This window comes from Staurois parvus, unplaced genomic scaffold, assembly GCF_062004578.1.
Source record: "Staurois parvus isolate SC_StPar_1 unplaced genomic scaffold, SC_StPar_1.0 ptg000143l, whole genome shotgun sequence".
NCBI classification, from domain to species: domain Eukaryota; kingdom Metazoa; phylum Chordata; class Amphibia; order Anura; family Ranidae; genus Staurois; species Staurois parvus.
This window is the reverse complement of record NW_028317939.1, coordinates 644,477-662,644: the sequence shown is the minus strand read 5'-3', so window position 1 is coordinate 662,644 and position 18,168 is coordinate 644,477.

Sequence of the window (18,168 nt, the reverse complement as noted above, 5' to 3'; positions counted from 1 at the left end):
CCTCCGTGATTTCTAAGTGGGAGAACTTGCAGAATCGCAGGGGGTTGTATTCTGTAAGGAAGAATAATGCAGCTGAATGCATATACTCCTGCGCTGGACAGTGGACTCCACAATGTCAAAATCCCCACATGAGTCTGAAAGGAATGCAAGCCTTGCTGCCCTCAATGGACCAGGAGAATCCAAAGAGAACTGTATAGAAGAAACAAAGAGAGGGCGCACGGCCCTAGTGCATTACCTAGTGTCTACTGGCTCTGAAGAAGAGGTACAACTCGAAACACATCAGCCACCAGCTATCTAGAGGTCTACAGTCCCCCACCAGACCACTTCCAGGGGTTTTGGACCTCATTCCATCCTTTGCGACATACTTTCCATTTGATTTTATTTCTCTTGTGAGTATTTTACTATTTATAATAAATCTAATTTTTAAAGTTAATGCACTAGGCCCGTGCGCCCTCTCTTTGCTTCTTATATACACTTGTATTCTGTGCCTGACTTCCCCTGTACCAACCCCAGCTTTGTCTACCATTTTCTTGAGTTCAGCATGTCTCTTTGGATCCTCTTCTGTTTCCTTCCATCTGTACTTTGCAAATGCGAGTGGACTTTGCTTCATCAGCTGGGCATACCCGGTTCCAGTTTGCTGCAAGTCCATCCCCACCATTAGGGGCCCTGGTGAAGAAGCAGACTGGGAACCCCGAGTTGGATTTCTACCGCTCACTACCATAGAAACCTGACATTTGCTTTCCAAAATGGGGTAATTTTGTAGGTGTTTCCTCTGTCTTGGTGCTATAATGCCTCCACAAATGTGAAAGGTAGTCAGGAAATGACATGCATAGTTTATGTTCCTTTAAAGGTCAAAGGTGCTCCTTGGATTTTGAGTGGCTTTTTAATAAACAATCTGGTTTTAAAAATTCAATAGAGAGCACTATGGTTTGTTTTTTTTTCTTCTGAGTGGCAATGCTGTACATGTTCCCTGGAGCTGGCCCTGATGATAGGGAAGACCTTCAACTCTCTAGTGCAGCTTATCCCGGCTAATTAACCACTTCCGTCATACTGGTTGGCAGCGGTGGGATCAGGACACTGAGGAGATGGTAGACAGAGAAAGCCAGCGGATGCGGGAACAGGCCCAGCCCACATAATACAAGAAGTGGACTGTGGCATATCTGCAGGAGAGGGCTGAGCAGCTGTCCCTTACCTGGAGAGGCCTAGCCAAAGAGGATCTGATTGCAGCCATTGAGGGAGCTGATTCCCAGGATGCCCCAGCAAGGGAGGAGAGCAGGCCAACCCCAGCCTCCCCAGCATGCCATGACCCAGGGCCCAAGAGCCCCTGGCTTACTCGGGTGGAGGAAGAGATGGCCCTCCTGGGGTCAGACGCCATGGCAGAGGACAAGCGAGAGGCTAACCGGAGGGCGCATGAAAGAGAGAGCCAAGGGAGCCACCGTGAGCTAAGCTGTACTTCCAGCCCCAGGGCCGCGGATTACCTTCCTCCCCGGGTCAGCCGCAAGGACATTAAACCCTTCAACGAAGCCGCCGGGGATGTGGAGGGGTTCTTTCAGGACTTTGAGCAGCAGTGACAGCTCATAGAGGTGCCAAGCACGGATTGGATACGGCACCTTGTGGGTCTGCTAGAAGGGGGTGCAGCTGCGGCCTACCGCACTCTGGATTATGTGGATGGCCGGGATTTCACCTGGGTCAAACAGACTATGTTGGAGTATTATGCATTGACCCCAGAAGTGCACCGGGTGTGCTTCTGTGACCTGCCCTGCCATGCGGAGCCGTCCTATCGGATGTATGCGCACAAGATGTCACAGTCCTGTCGGAGGTGGCTAGAGGGGGAACAGGCCCGCACCGCAGAAGAAATCATCCAAGCATTTCTGAAGGAGCAATTCTACAACCAATGCCCGGCGGAGGTGCGCGGATGGGTAAGAGAGAAAGCCCCTACCACCCTTGCAAAGGCCGCTGCCTTGGCCGACAAGATCCTGGCCATCAAACCACATTGGAAACGGCGGGCACCTGAGCTGCCAAGGGCCCCGCCCCCCACCACCTCTGCCAAAACAGGCCCCCCACCTACCACTGCCAACTCCGCAGGACCACCACCCAGAGCCCGGTTCATGGGCACCCCCATGGACCACCGCTGCTACTGGTGCAAAAGGCCGGGGCACCTCCAAGCCAACTGCCCCACCTCCCGAAGCCACCGCTTCCCCCGCCCAGTCCACTACCTGGAGCTCCATCCCGCAGAAGAACCACTGCCCCGCCTCCCAGCGAAGGGATGATCTTCCCAGAAGACAACCACTCCCGGGGGGTTTACAGTGTCCACCCCCTGGAGGCTACATACCCCGCCCAGAAACAGTGCCACCTGCAGGTCATGCGGGTGGATGGGCAACCCACCACCGGTTTTCAGGATACGGGGGCCTTCTTAACCATCGCCGACCCCCGGGTGATCTGGCCAGAAGCCATCCAACCTGGCCCAGGATTCGCCATCAAGCTGGTGGGAGAAGCCAGACATCATATCCCCAGAGCATCCGTACATCTCGACTATAGGTTTGGGGAGCAACAGTGCCAAATCGGTGTCATGGGAAGAATCCCGGTGGATGTTATACAGCTACTCGACGCCCACGACTTCAAGCAGCGCACGGTCCACATCAACGTGTTGATAGAGTACCACGACCGGACTCTAGCCATCTGCCCTGCCTCCACAGGCGGAGAAGATGAGGGAGCCCTGTCCGATCTCCTGCAAGCCACCAAGGTCACCACTCCTCTAGATCAGATTCCCACAGGAGCTCAGCTGAACCCCTGCCAGACGGCCCAGATGTGGACCGGGCCGTCGCCTTCTCAGCCACCCGGGGCCGCACCAGGCTAGCCCTCCACCACGTGGAGACCCACAGTCAGAAACCCATTCAGCAGGCCCCATACAGGGTCCCCGAATTTGTGAAGTCGGCCTTCCAGGCCAAACTCTTTGAGATGCTCCAGCTAGGTATCATCCGACCCTCCCGCAGTCCTTGTGCGTCCCCAGTGGTGCTGGTTCCAAAGAAGGATGAGACCACAGGCTTTTGCATGGACTACCGGAGGTTGAATGACTACACTGTCAGTCACGCCTACCTCATGCCCCGCATAGACGACCTGATGGACCGTCTAGCCGGGTCCCGCTACGTTAGCACCCTAGACCTCAGCAAAGGTTACTGGCAAATCGCCCTAACAAAAGAGGGCGTTGAGCACTCCGCCTCTATTACCCTGTTCGGCCTGTACGAATTCCTCGTCATGTCCTTCGGCATGAAAAATGCCACCGCCACCTTCCAATGGGTCGTGGACCAGCTACTAGAGGGATGTTGAGAGTTCACGTGCGCCTACCTAGATGACATAGTCATCTTTAGCGACACATGGGAGGAGCACCTGGCCCACGTGGGGGCCATCCTAGACCGCATCTGCAGGGCCAGGCTGACAGTGAGACCAGACAAGTGCCAGTTGGGAATGGCTGAGTTACAGTATATCGGGCACAGAGTAGGGGGGCGACACTTAAAACCTGAACCAGCCAAGGTTCAGGCCATTTATGACCGGCCCACCCCCCAGATCAAGAAGCAAGTGATGGCCTTCCCCGGCACTGCCAGCTATTACCGTAAATTTGTGCCTAATTTCAGCTCCACGGCCCAGCCCCTGTCCGACCTGAGCCGAAAGAACAGTCCTGTGAATCCGCCTTCCATGACCTCAAAGCTGCCCTGGCGAGCAACCCCATCCTCGCCGCCCCTGACCACAACAGACACTTCCTTGTGCAGACAGACGCCTCCACCTATGGCCTAGGGGCTGTCTTCAGCCAAGTCAACGAGGCTGGGGAGGAACATCCCGTCGCTTTCCTCAGCCGCAAACTACTGGACCAGGAAGTTGCCTATGCTACGGTGAAGAAGCAATGTCTGGCCATAGTCTGGACCCTAAAGAAACTACAGCCCTACCTGTACGGCAGGGAGTTCACCATCGCCACCGATCACAACCCCCTCACATGGCTGAACCAGGGACAATGGGCGCCTCCTTAGGTGGAGCCTCGCCCTCCAGCCTTATAATTTCACCATTCGATATAGACGGGGAAGCCAACACCAAAATGCAGACGTCCTTTCCCGCCAACAACATCTTTCCCACCAACAACATCCACAGTAGCTAAGTCGGGGCCCACAAGTGCTTTCAAGGGAACCCGGTTGGGTCCCCCTTGTCGGCACTTGTGAAATGGAAGGGGGAGGAGTGTCACAGCTGCTCCCCCCACTCAGCCCCTTGCTCTGTCCCTGTTCTCTTTGCCGTCTTTCATCCGTGCCCCTCTCCCCTCCTGCAAACATGAAAGGCATTCCTAAGACAAACTGGAGCCACGGTACCTCCGGGGCTCCCCCCTCCCCCAGTTGCCTAGGTGATTAGGGGGTCCTACCAGTTTTAAGAAGCTGATGCCAGAGCTCCCGAGGTATTCACCGCTGTGTAGCTACGGAAGGAGCCTGGGCTGTGGCTGGGACCTTTTGTAGCCAGAGACACAAGGCTGCCTAGGACCCCCCTTCTCCCACAGCTGGGGAAGACTTTCTGCTAGACACCAGAGATCCGTGAGTACATGCTCCCTGCCTGCTTCATTTGAATTGTTCTTGTGCTGACCTCACACCAACCCCCCTATTGGATTACTTGCTACAGAGACTCTCCCTTGGCTCTCGGTGTTGGACTTTAAGTGTGTTGGTCCTTGCATGTCGCCCTGCACTGGCATATTCGCCCTCCCTGCAAACTTTCCTATTCGGTGACTGCCATCTGTTTGCCTCAATAAAGCTTTGTGCGTTTGCCATCTACTCTGTGTGTTCTGTCCTGCCTACGCTTCTGTCATAATCCCATACACCTCGTACACCTCATACATCCCATACAGCCCATACATCCTGTACTCCACATACAGCCCATACACCTTTAACATCCCTGTACACCTTGTACATCCCCCACACCCCATACATCCCATACATCTCCATGCACCCCGTATATCCCGTACACCTTGTACATCCCCCACATCCCATACACCTCATGCACCTCGTACATCCCCGTTTATCCCCGTACATCCCATACATCGTGTACACCCCGTACATCCTGTACATCCCATACACCTCATACATCCCATACACCCCGTACATTCTGTACAGCCCATACATCCTGTACACCTTGTACATCCCCGTATACCCCATACATCCCCTTACATCCCCGTACACCCCATACATCTCATACACCTCATACATCCCATACACCCATACACCCTGTACATCCCATAAATCCCCGTACATCTCATACACCTCATACATCCCCGTACATCCCCATACATCTTGTACATCCCATACACCTCGTACAACCAGTATGTCCTATACATCCCTGTACACCCCCATACACCCTGTACATCCCCATATACCTCGTACATCCCGTACACCTCATACATCCACATACACCCCGTACATCCCATACACCTCATCCATCCCCACACCCCATACACCCCGTACATTTTGTACATCTCCATACATCCCATACATCTCCATACATCCTGTACATCCCATACATCCTGTACATCCCATACACCTCGTACACCCCGTACGTCCCATACACCCCCATACACACCGTACATCCTGTACACCCCGTACAGCCCATACACCCTGTACACCCCCGTACACCTCGTATATCTCATACATCCCATACATCTGGTACACCGTGTACATCCCCGTTTATCCCCGTACATACTATACATCCCATACATCATGTACATCCTGTACATCCCATACACCTCGTACATATCTGTACATCTCATACACCCCCATACACCCCATACATCCCCCCCCCGTACAGCCCATACATCCCGTACACCTTGTACATCCCCGTACACCTTGTACATCCCATACATTCCCGCACACCCCATACATCCCATAAATCCCCGTACATCCCATACACCCCATACATTGTGTATATCCTGTACACCTCGTACATCCCCATATACCTCATACATCTCATACATCCCATACACCTCATACATCCCCATATATCCTGTACACCCCAATACACTCTGTACATCCCATACATCCCCGTACATCCCAATACACTCTGTACATCCCATACATCCTCATACATCCTGTACATCCCATACACCTCGTACATCTTGTACATCCAGTACATCCCATACATCTCTGTACACCCCCATACACCCCGTACATCCCCATATACCTAGTACATCCCATACATCTCATACATCCCATACATCCCCATATACCTCGTACATCCCATACATCTCATACATCCCATACACCTCATACATCCCGTACATCCCCATACACTCTGTACATTCCCATACATCCCCGTACATCCCCATACATCCATACACCCCCGTACACCCCTACATCCCCATACACTCTGTACATCCCATATATTCCCATACATCCCCGTACATCCTGTACACTCCATACACTGTGTACACCTCGTACATTCCCATACATCCTGTGACGGAAGCGTAGGTAGGACAAAACACACAAAGAAGATGGTAAACACACAAAGCTTTATTGAACTATGAAAGACACTCAATCAGGACAGTTCATGGCACTCCGTGACATGCGGCCTGTAGGGACACCCACAGTAAGCAGGCTCAGGGGGACTCAACAGGACCTTGGCGATGGGGTCTGACCTCAGCACAACCCCAACACAGCTTTCTAAGGACAACATCAGGCTCACGGGACTCAACGGGACCTTGGCTGTGGAGTCTGGTCTCAACACAGCTAGTGCATGCATTTATCCATCAGGTGCTAAAGGGGTGTAACCACATTAACTCTAGAAATTCTGAAGGACCCTCTGCACTCTGGTATATACCCTTTCAAGCAAACTATGCAATAAATAGGGATATTTGGTTCACACATATTGCAATACATGCTTAAGCTGGCCAACTGCGTCAAAGTAATCCCTCTATGGCCAGTCCTACTCTGCTAGCATTGTGTCCACAGTAGCACTTGCGTAGGCAGGGATTACTTTGACGCAGTTGGCCAGCTTAAGCGCACTGGACACCAAGCATATAGCACAATGGCAGCCAAGGTGTCCAGTGCGCCCCCTCACCAACAATTCAACAGTACAAACAGTAAACTACAGAGCCTCGTCATGGCACCCAGTATTATGTAGTTCCTATCTCTCCAATTTTAAGAGCCCCCATAGTAGAGGCACATGTATTTAATGGACAGACCAAGGGCAGATGAACCTGAAGGAGCTCACCCCACCTTAAAGGTACAGGAGCGCACTGGACACCCAGCATGTAGCACAATGGCAGCCAAGGTGTCCAGTGCACCCCCTCACCAACAATTCAACAGTACAAACAGTAAGCTACAGAGCCTCACCATGGCACCCCAGTCCACCTGCCCTTGGTCTATCCATTAAAATACATGTGCCTCTACTATGGGGGCTCTTAAAATTGGAGAGTTAGGAACTACAGAATACTGGGGCTCTATGATGTGGCTCTGTAGCTTACGCATGTATTTGCAAATGTGTGCTAACTAAACCCCTGTTTCTAACGCATACTGCTAGACAGGTTAATTCGGTTTGTTTGCAGGCTGGCTGGCAAGTTAGAGCCGGGAATTGTTCGGTTTGGTTTTTTGACATGCGTCACCCTTCCATGTGCTCCTTGCTGTGAAGGCCAGTTATAGACTGGGGCAGCGGCCATTTGTTGTACTGTTGACTGTGACCATCCCTGAATAGTAGGAGACTATACAAATAATCTATTAAATGACAGCACACCTCATTCCCTCCTGGCAGAAAGAGAGACATCAAGATTTTCATTCTGCAGGAGCCGTCAATAGGCACATGACATGACTACCTATCAGAAATCCCAGCACGGCCTGAAGACAAAGTATTATGCAAGCCATAGTTATTACATTTATTTTTTGGTGAAACACAGACTGGAATCAAGTAATCAGAAAATGTATAAAACATCATTAGAAACATTTGTACATTTTCATAAAATATTACAGTGAAAATGAAGACAAAGCATTATTTTTTCTCTTTGTTGAGTCATACAGACAGAGCAAAGATGATGAAAAGATACTTACAGGTAACAATAAGAGTAGCATATCAATAAATTAGACAAACTGCAATTATATAAAATTGTCGGAGATTGACTACTAAAGTGAGCAGAAATCAGTCCTCCGATAATCACGTCTCCCTTCTGGTAATATTCATACTCAAACAATGGCTTTTGCATGTAAAGTCTACAACGAGGTGCTGAGCTTCGGGTCAATACGATGCCATAGTATGTGATGTGAAGGATGAGGATGAGCAGGTAACAGACACAGAGGAGCAGAGAACATCTCATGGCACACAGCAGATCCTCTCAGTCACCGGCAGATCTGCCCAGGAGGAGACACAATCACCAGAACTTTATACACATCGACTGAGACCGATTTACACTACAGAACAAAGAAGGGAAGAATAGAAACATCGACTGAGACCGATTTACACTACAGAACAAAGAAGGGAAAAATAGAAACATCGACTGAGACCGATTTACACTACAGAACAAAGAAGGGAAGAATAGAAACATCGACTGAGACCGATTTACACTACAGAACAAAGAACGGAAGAATAGAAACATCGACTGAGACCGATTTACACTACAGAACAAAGAAGGGAAGAATAGAAACATCGACTGAGACCGATTTACACTACAGAACAAAGAAGGGAAGAATAGAAACATCGACTGAGACCGATTTACACTACAGAACAAAGAAGGGAAGAATAGAAACATCGACTGAGACCGATTTACACTACAGAACAAAGAAGGGAAGAATAGAAACATCGACTGAGACCGATTTACAATACAGAACAAAGAAGGGAAGAATAGAAACATCGACTGAGACCGATTTACACTACAGAACAAAGAACGATATTAGTAACATCAATCTGAAAATATGAAATCTATATCCAGCAGTGTAGCTGATCTAACAAAGTTGGTTTATTCTTATATTTCTTACTCAGTACACCTTCAGTAGTTCAGAATTATAATTATTCAATTATAAGATATATTTCCCTAGAATATATATATTTTTTCTAGTAAAATATCTTACATCCCAGGGTGGGGATGTCCAATAGGGGTGAATGAGTCATATATGATTTGATTTGTTGGGTGTTTGGACACAAGACCCACTCTTCTAGGGAAAATCCACAACAAAAATTGGTCAGTAGAATGAGCTATGGTGTTTAATGAGTTGGAGGGACATGCTGATTAGGATTTGTATTGGTACAGAATTATTGAACCCCTTAGCACTCCGTTGTACAGGATTGGTAGATCCTTTCTGCAGTCTTTCTAGCTGTTTCAAAATGTTCTCACCAATTTACCTTTACTCTCTATTTCATTAGCAATGCTTATCGGAACACAATATTCAGAAAACTCCCCAACAGGGGCAAAGCACTAAAACATTTCACGATTGTCTACACCAGCCTTTCTCAACCTTTTCAACATAGAAGAACTCTTGAAGTAACTTTCCGGTCTCAGGGAACCCCGGCTAAAAATGACAATACAGTATCTACAACTCATGATACATTAGTGTGATGGTCAGTGGGAAGAATGCTCCTCACACCTGAGGTCATTGGGAAGAATTTCCCCCCTTACAGGTAGCTAAAGATCAGTGGTGTCAGTGGGAACTTATCTGATAGGCAAAAACCTTTGAAGGAACCCTGTGGTTCCATGGAACCCTGGTTGAGAAACCCTGGTCTATACTGTATGAAAAAATGGGTTTTCATTGCTGTCCATGTCCCTGTAGGAGTGATTACCTTTCTCTTTATTTCCCAATCATCATTCTTACAAAGGAAATAAACGGAAAATTTCAGAAATAGGACTTGGAAAGGGGACACCTACGGTACATGTGATGGAGCATGGCAGACATGTGACTCTGTATCTCTGCTACATTCCATCCATAAAACCTGGCAGAGACACTTCATAGGGACCCGTGGTGTTACAGACAGAGCTTCCAGCAGATCATTGTATGGTGAAAGTGGTTCTAAAGGGAGAAGGTTTCTTACTTTAAGGCATTCTATGCATTAAGGTAAAAAACTTTCTGTATGCAGCCCCCCAGCCCCCTCCTTATACTTACCATTGGCTCCTGCTGCTGTCAATCACAGGCCATTGATGTCTATTGACACACAGAGCTAGCTTGGGAGCAGGTCCACACAAGTGCCCCCATAGCAAGCGACAGCAGACAGGGCCGTTACAAGGGGTAGGAAGAAGGGGTGGCTGCCCTGGGCACAGACGCTGCCCTGCTGGAACAAGGGTCTTGACGAAACAACGTACCTCTGTGTGGTGGTTAAACAAGTGCCTGCATAGGGTACATCATTTTATAAAGGGGACGAGGAGAGAGGAGAGAGAAATTAGACATGGCTCAGGCAGAATTGTTTCACTGGTAACAAATCTCACACTATCTACAGTAAATGGTTTATTGAAAGGCCACAGGTCTATGTGCTATGACAGCTTTTGAAAACTAGTGTGTTACCTGGGCTCTGGGGGAACCATTTTTGCATCTTAGCAGGAGTTTAATACCATTGTGGAACAAGAGGACGGGTCCAAGTGGATAGCTAGAGTGTCCTAAAACAGTCCCTGGTGGAAGCAAAACATTTTCTCTAAATGGTAACTGGTACCAACTATACTGGGGAAATATTTCCCGACTCCTCCCTCAATTGCAAATGACAGTGCGACTAAAAGGGGATGTGTTAAATGTATGGGGATGTAGCAGAAACTAATGTTACTGGCGCTGCAGGACTCCCTTTCATCCACGAGATGGCAGCAGCAGGTGTGCTTTATATCTTGTGATTGTCTTTGGGCTGTGACATTCTGGGAGATGTAGTTTGGAGGGGGATTAGAATCATTGACTACAGTATCCAGTGATGCCTGAGATCAGGAGACGTTTTAAGAATAGAAAATCCCATGAAAGAGTAAGGCAGATGTGGAGAACACCAACCAGTGACTGAAAAAAGACTGGTGTGCCTCGCTGGGAGTGGTAAGAGCCGCTGATCTGCAGTATGCTGATCGCTGATGTACCCTGACCCAGCAAGCTCGAGTAAGCTAGGCTTTGTTGCACCATCAGCTGTTCCGGTACCCTTTCTGGATCTCCAGTCTGTGAACCAGGCTGCTGCTATTCAGACCCACTTAAAGAATCACAAAGGTGAACTGCCAGAGTGTTGTCATCTTTCCTGCCACAAGTAAGAGTCAGTAAATAAAGGAGGGCCCCTCCAACACTTCAGCCAATGGATACAGGAGGATTCCAGACAGAGAGAGTGGTGAGTGGGTCACAGACCTACAGTTAGTCTGAGCCTTTGATGGTGTCCACTTGCAAGAAGTTGGCATGTCCTTCTCCCAATGTCTTCAAGGGCCCCAACCTAGCCGGTAGAAGGTTCACTTTAAGGACTATAGTTGGACAACTTTATCCTGAAGGCAGACTTGTGTTTAACTTTAAATTCTTCTCCTCAGGACTAACCCTAGTCCACTTGTCTGAGAGCTCTCAAGTGGCATAGCCTGATCTCTGTTATTACTTTTGTGGTCACTTGGGGCAAATCATCTCATATAGAGAGCTATTGTAAGGGATTTCCGGCAAGAAGGATCACAATCGGGAACGCGCATGCACGAAAGAGATCCTGCAGAAGAATTGCCGGTTGTGCGCAGGCACGCAGGAATGAGCGATTGCACACATGCACGCACACGTGCACACACACGGTGAAGATTGGCGCCAGACAGGCTATTTAAGGTGTGTCTCTGCCCATATTCAGTGCTGACTGGTTTTCAGCTCCCCCTGTGTCCTGCTTGTTCCTGTGCGTTTCCTTTGGTGCTGACCCGGCTTGTTCCTGACCCAACTCTGAGTACTCTCCTGCCCCCCGGTTCCTGACTTCGGCTCTGATCCTGACTTTGGCTTTTCCTCCTGATTCTGTACCGCGCTGCCCGACTGTTATGACCCTGGCTATCCTACGACTCCGCTCCAGTCCTGTGTCCTGGCTGCATACCTGGCTCTGCTGTGCATCTGGCAACCCACTGTACCTGCCTGGTCTATTACCACAGTATCCAAATCAGAGGATATCCTGCCTATCAAGGTCATCATCTGCAAGAGCCGCAAGCAAACCTCTTGCACTCTTGTCCCCCTGGTCCCTAGACGCCCTCTATTCCAACTTCAATGGGGTCAGGGCTAGGGATACAAGTGAGGCCGACCTCGTCAATTCAGCCTCCCATCAGGTACGTGACAGCTACAGTTTATGCCGTTGGGGATCACAGTATATGCTGGAATTTAAAATCTCTGCAAGGGATCCTGTGAATCTAATTGTGTGCTCATTATTATGTTTATGCTGGTTGACTTTATCTTTTCAATACATTCTATTATTCTTTCATAGAGTTGTAAGTCTAATTCTTGTGTGCTTGTTAAGGTTCACAGAAAGATAAACTGGTGGTGTCAGTGGGACTGAGGCCTCACATAGGGCTAAACAAGAGCAGAGCACCAAAATCAACCATTGGCTCCTGAGGGTGAGGCACTACATGTTGGGGCTGGTCCAGGATTCCTCTGCTGGATGTGCCAGGAAGTCATTTAATGAGCCAGAAGAAGATAACCATGGAGCCCACAGCAGCTGATAAGTGGTCCCAAGAAAAAATGGGTAACTGGAACTGTGTGGTGATTGGTATAGTGTACCTGGGGGCACATGGTCTGAAGAACAGGTGTGACAGACACCAGTAGCGTTGGTCCCTGGCCAACAAGTATTCATCATTAAATGTGAAGACAAATCCATACACTCGTCACACCTGTGTCCTGACAGAATGGAAGAAAGGGATTCCTGCTGTGCTGCAAGAGGGAAGTCTCCAACTGGCTGATTCAATTGAAGTCCAGTTAATCCAATTAGGCAGACCAAGACCAAATCCAGAAAGCTCTGGGCGAGCCACATCTGACCCAAAAGTAGCCACCTCCGCTCCTGCCATGACCATTAAAGGTCTCTCAGCTTCTCTTGTGGCTGAGTTTGGGAAGCTATTAGAAGGTCTTCAATTCAAGCCATCGAAGAGTGAGAAATGGCTGACAATGTCAAGAGTCAGAGAGTAATCAAGAGCCTACGGGGTCCAGATTCAGACACAATCTGGAATCTAAAGAACGATAAGATGCACTGCAGCTGAATGCCTGGAGGCTCTCTGAGAAATCTATGTGAGAGCCAAAAAGTTGATCTCTCTCTCCAAGCATACTTGACAACAAGAGAATGAGAAGCTGTCAGACTATGTCAGGTGACAAGGCAAAATTCTTCACCAAGTTATAGTGAAAGGTGGTATGGAAGTGGAAGCTGCCATTAAGGCCTTTTATAGCACGTTCAGAAAGGGGCCCAGTCTTTAGTAATAAATAAATATAAAGGCCACAAAAAAATTTTTTTTTCCAAAAATATATGAATTGTGCTCAATCGCAAAAGAATCCGTGCTCCAAAATTCTTCAAAAAATGTGCTCCCATCATCCATGATTAATGCTCTATCCGCACTCACCGGGTGGGGTGAACTCTTTGCTGAGATGGTAAAAGAGTCAAACAAGCTGAAAGTGACGGGGCGTGTCCTCCCAGAGAACTCTGTACTCAATACCCTCCAGAAACGACTCCCACGATTTTACCTCCTTTTTTTCACACAAATAGAGCTTTCTTTCGGTGGTATTTGATCACCTGTGCGCTTTTTATTTTTCATGCTATAAACAAAAAAAGACCAAAAATTTTGATTGCTTTGTGTGACAGTTATAGCGTCTACAAACTATGGTATAGATGCTGCAATTTACGTCATTTTTTTGCTATACAGCGCTGTGCTAGTTTAATGGACAATTGTGCGGTCATGCAATATGGTACATAAATGTAATTTATGTCCTTTTTTTCACACAAATAGAGCTTTCTTTTGGTGGTATTTGATCACCTGTGCATTTTTTATTTTTGGCGTTATAAACAGAAAAATTTTGAAGAAAAAAAAATTTTTTGAAAAAAACTATATTTTCGCATTTCGGTCGTAAAAAATATCCAAAAAAAACTTAAATTCTGTCATAAATTTAGGCCAAAATGTATTCTGCTCCATATTTTTGGTTAAAAAAAATCCCAATAAGTGCATATTTATTGCTTTGTGTGACAGTTATAGTGTCTACAAACTATGGGAGAGATAATGGAATTTACACAGCTTTTACTTTCTGACTGCCCATCACATTTCATGGGGTGCTAAAATACCAGGACAGTACAAACACCCCCAAATACCAGGACAGTACAAACACCTCCAAATACCAGGACAGTACAAACCCCCCCAAATACCAGGACAGTACAAACACCTCCAAATACCAGGACAGTACAAACACCCCCAAATACCAGGACAGTACAGACACCCCCAAATACCAGGACAGTAAAAACACCCCCAAATACCAGGACAGTACAAACACCCCCAAATACCAGGACAGTACAAACCCCCCCAAATACCAGGACAGTACAAACACCCCCAAATACCAGGACAGTACAAACACCCCCAAATACCAGGACAGTACAAACACCTCCAAATACCAGGACAGTACAAACACCCCCAAATACCAGGATAGTACAAACACCCCCAAATACCAGGAGAGTACAAACACCCCCAAATACCAGGACAGTATAAACACCCCCAAATACCAGGACAGTACAAACACCCCCAAATACCAGGACAGTACAAACACCTCCAAATACCAGGACAGTACAAACACCCCCAAATACCAGGACAGTACAAACACCCCCAAATACCAGGACAGTACAAACACCTCCAAATACCAGGACAGTACAAACACCCCCAAATACCAGGACAGTACAAACACCTCCAAATACCAGGACAGTACAAACACCTCCAAATTCCGGGACAGTACAAACACCCCCAAATACCAGGATAGTATAAACACCCCCAAATGACCCCTTTTCGGAAAGTAGGCACCATAAGCTATCTGCTGAGAGGCATATTGAGTGCATGGAAGATTTTTTTTTTCCACAAGTTTCTGGAAAATCACAAAAACATTTTTTTTTTTTTTACACAAAATGATTTATTTCTCACACAAGCCATGGGTATACAGTGAGGAACAGAAGTATTTGAACCCCCTGCGATTCTGAAAGTTCTCCCACTTAGAAATCACGGAGGGGTCTGAAATTCACATTGTAGGTGCATTCCCACTCTGAGAGACAGAATTAAAAAAAAATTCAGGAAATCACATTGTATGATTTTTTTAAAGAATGTATTTGTCTTGAACTGCTGAACAGAAGAATTTGAACATCTAAGAAACAGCAAGAATTCTGGCTTTCAAAGGCCTGTTACTGTGCCTTTAAAAAGTCCACCTCTACTCCACTCATTAATCTAACTTAGTAGCACCTGTCTGAGCTGTTAAAAGACACCTGTCCACCCCACAGTCAGTCAGATGCAAACTACTACCATGGGCAAGACCAAAGAGCTGTCAAAGAGACACCAGAGACAAAATTGTGGACCTCCACAAGGCTGGAAAGGGCTACGGGGCAATTGCCAAGCAGCTTGGTGAAAATAGATCAACTGTTGGAGCAATTGTTAGAAAATGGAAGAGGCTAAAGACGACTGTCAGTCTCCCTGGGACTGGGGCTCCATGCAAGATGTCACCTGGTGGGGTATCACTGATGATAAGAAAGGTGAGGAATCAGCCCAGAACTACAAGGGAGGAGCTGGTCGATGACATAAAGAGAGCTGGGACCACAGTTTCAAAGGTCACTGTCGGTAGAACACTACGCCGTCATAGTTTCAAATCATGCATTGCACGGTTTGGTTCCCCTGCTCAAGTCATCACATGTCCAGGCCCGTCTGAAGGTTCCCCTGCTCAAGTCATCACATGTCCAGGCCCGTCTGAAGGTTCCCCTGCTCAAGTCATCACATGTCCAGGCCCGTCTGAAGTTTGCCAATAACCATCTGGATGATCCAGAGGAGGCATGGGAGAAAGTCATGTGGTCAGATGAGACCAAAGTAGAACTTTTTGTTTTAAACTTCACTTGTCGTGTTTGGAGGAAAAAGAAGGATGAGTTGCATCCCAAGAACACCATCCCTACTGTGAAGCATGGGGGTGGTAACATCATGCTTTGGGGGCGCTTTTCTGCGAAGGGGACAGGACGACTGCACTGTATTAAGGAGAGGATGAATGGGGCCATTTATTGTGAGATTTTCAGCAACAACCTCCTTCCCTCAGTCAGAGCATTGAAGATGGGTCCTGGCTGGGTCTTCCAACATGACAACGACCCGAAGCACACAGCCAGGAGAACCAAGGAGTGGGTCCGTAAGAAGCATATCAAGGTTCTGGAGTGGCCTAGCCAGTCTCCAGACCTAAATCCAATAGAACATCTTTGGAGGGAGCTGAAACTCCGTGTTGCTCAGCGACAGCCCCGAAGCCTGACAGATCTAGAGGAGATCTGTGTGGAGGAGTCGGCCAAAATCCCTGTTGCAGTGCAAACCTGGCCAAGGACTACAGGAAACGTCTGACCTCTGTAATTGCAGACAAAAACTTCTGTACCAAATATTAACACGGATCTTCTCAGGGGTTCAAATACTTCTGCTCAGCCGTGCAAGACAAATACATTCTTTACAAATCATACAATGTGATTTCCTGAATTCTGTCCTCAGAGTGGGAATGCACCTACAATGTGAATTTCAGACCCTCCATGATTTCTAAGTGGGAGAACTTGCAAAATCGCAGGGTGTTCAAATACTTCTGTTCCTCACTGTATATGGAATTACACCCCAAAATACATTCTGCTACTTCTCCTGAGTATGGGGGTACCACATGTGTGATTTTTTTGGGAGTCTAGCTACATACAGGAGCCTGAAATCCAATGACCACTTTGAAAGCCTGAAGGTGCGTAACTTCCTCATTTCACTTCCTCACTACCCATCACAGTTTCGGAGGCCCTGAAATGCCAGGATAGCACCAAACCCCCCCAAATGACCCCTTTCTGGAAAGTAGACACCCCAAGGAATTTAAAAAGAGGCATGGTGAGTATTTTGAAGATCTAATTTTTTCTCATAAGGTTTTGAAATATACACTATACAATATACAATATAGACGTACACTTCACCCTTACTCTTATATATGGTTGACATCCGCCATTTTGTTGAAGTCAGCACGGGCGCGGCCATCTAAATGGGGTCAATATCCCCGCTGACAGCGATCACTGACACCGGTGATCTTGATGTGATTATTTAGTTACTATGTATATATTACGAGACACTCCACCCTATGGACATGTTAGCAACAAACTTGCGGCTCACTCAGAAGAAAAGGTTTAAGTAGCAATTATGTAAACAAAATAAATAACATTGTATTACATCCATTATAAACTTACCCAAAATGACATACTATATGTTAACAACATTAAGATGCCAAATCGAGTATGTATTAAAAGGCATGATTAAAATAAAACTTAAATAAAATAAAATAATATTAAATATAGAAAAATAAAATAATGAAAAATAAATACAAATTAAAATAAATAAATAAATTAAATAAAAATAAAATTATTTAAAAATACATATGTGAGTTTAAGGAATCACTCATTCTACATATACCCCATTTATACCATATTACATATTACCTATCAATATATCAATCATATTAATCCTGTTGTTTTCATACAAAAAAGATATTAGCACTGATTACACCTCAACATAACTATTATACAAGATTATACTGTCTTTGTAAACATGCAAGATTGTATCCTGGAATGATCCCATATAATATATTTCATTATAAATCACTAATAAAGCATGAAAGGTCAGATTCCTTGTTCAAGCCTCCTGGTGCTAAACGACCTAATTCCTATATCCATGAAGATTCCTTGTTACTTGTCTCCCTTACTAAATGATCGCCCCTCCAATGTGGAATGTGCTTCTCTATACCCCAATATTCAACCGTATCTACCTCTCTATTATGATGTTTGCGGAAATGATGATACGTAAAACCTCTACTAATATTGTGTACATGTATATGCGCTTTCATGCGTCCTTTAAAACTGCGTTTAGTGACACCTATATACAAAAGGCTGCATGGACATGTTAAAGCATTACAACACCTTTGGTGTCACAGGATAGGAATTGTTTCATCATATATTGTTTTCCATGTTTTGGGTTCTGACAATCATGCCTTCGTTTAGGATTGCCGGATG